Source organism: Lathyrus oleraceus, chromosome 3 (assembly GCF_024323335.1).
Source record: "Lathyrus oleraceus cultivar Zhongwan6 chromosome 3, CAAS_Psat_ZW6_1.0, whole genome shotgun sequence".
Lineage (NCBI taxonomy): Eukaryota > Viridiplantae > Streptophyta > Magnoliopsida > Fabales > Fabaceae > Lathyrus > Lathyrus oleraceus.
Genome location: NC_066581.1, coordinates 128,132,361 through 128,133,732, shown reverse-complemented (window position 1 = coordinate 128,133,732; position 1,372 = coordinate 128,132,361).

The window sequence follows — 1,372 nt, the reverse complement described above, 5'->3', positions numbered from 1 at the left end:
AAACAATCCATGAACTACACAAACATTCACATGCCAACCAATACAAAGCCAAGCACAACCTGCAACATGTTATACAGGTTACCAACCCAATTCCACATGACTGCAATTCAACCACAACCAATACCTGCAAACACAAACAACACCCTGTTCCAAACCTGCATCAAAACATAATTGTGTTCAAATAGCCACATTAACCAAGGCAGTGCAAGAGGAAGCAAACAAGTGTGTGTAAACAGTTGAAATAAACATGTGTGAGTTTGTAAAGCAATGATAAAACCCTTACCACAATGCAAGTCATTAACCATTTGGCTTTAGAGGAGAACCTGTGCAGCAGGTCATGACTGAAGGTATTAGAACAAGTCCACTTAAATGACAACCTGTAGCAGCCAGTTAAAATCCATTTCATTAAGTCATTAATCAATTAAAACCAACCTAACTAATTGAGTTTCAGCTTCACTAACTAACTGAGTTCTCAATTAACTCAGTGAGTCAACACCAACTAATTCCATGCCTTCTCTAACTAACTTCAAACCTGAATCCAAAGCTACCAAATTCCCAAACCTAAGCTCTATTTAGGAAACTCAACTCTCTCATTTTCAGCATCCTGGGAACCTTGTGAATCTGTGTAAACTCTCTCTGCAATCTCTTCCCTCATCCTCACCAAAGCTCTCTCACTCTCTAATAAAAAAGCCATTGAAGCTTCACATTGAAGCTTCAATTTAGCTTGAGATAAACCACCTCACTCTCACTCTGCATCGATCTAGTTCAAAAGAAGAAGAAAGAGACGAAAAGAAGAAGAAGAAGAAATAATTAAGGTCAGAAAGCTTACCAGTGAATTCTCCGATCATCTTCTCCGGTATGTCATTTATCATTCCATATCTTTTTCTTGTTCTGAGTTCACCAAGACGTAACACTTAGGTTAGGGAGTGGAACCCCCATAGTATTAGGGATTGATCTCCATCGAGCACCATTTAATTTGAGTTTTGGATGCTAGCTGTAACACCTCAAATTTGCCCTCCTTATTCATGCATTCATTTTTTTAGGTCATTTAACATTTCATATTGCATTTCATCATGTCAATCAGAATTAGCTCCAAGAGGATGTCATCCAAATCACTTTGTGGTTTCCATCTGAAGGATCAAGCTTAATGGGCTCAATACAGTTCAAAATTCAACTATGAAGCCAAAAGTCAACTGTGCAGTCAACTGAGGGCTTTGATATGGGGAAATGAGTTGAAGAATCTCAATCATGTTCAAAGGGGGCCTACTCATCATTTTAAACATCTATCTTGAAGATTCAAAGGTCATGGCAAAAGTTACTAAAAATGGAAAATGACCTGTATTTCAAAGTTTCCAAAAATGGCAAGTTTCTA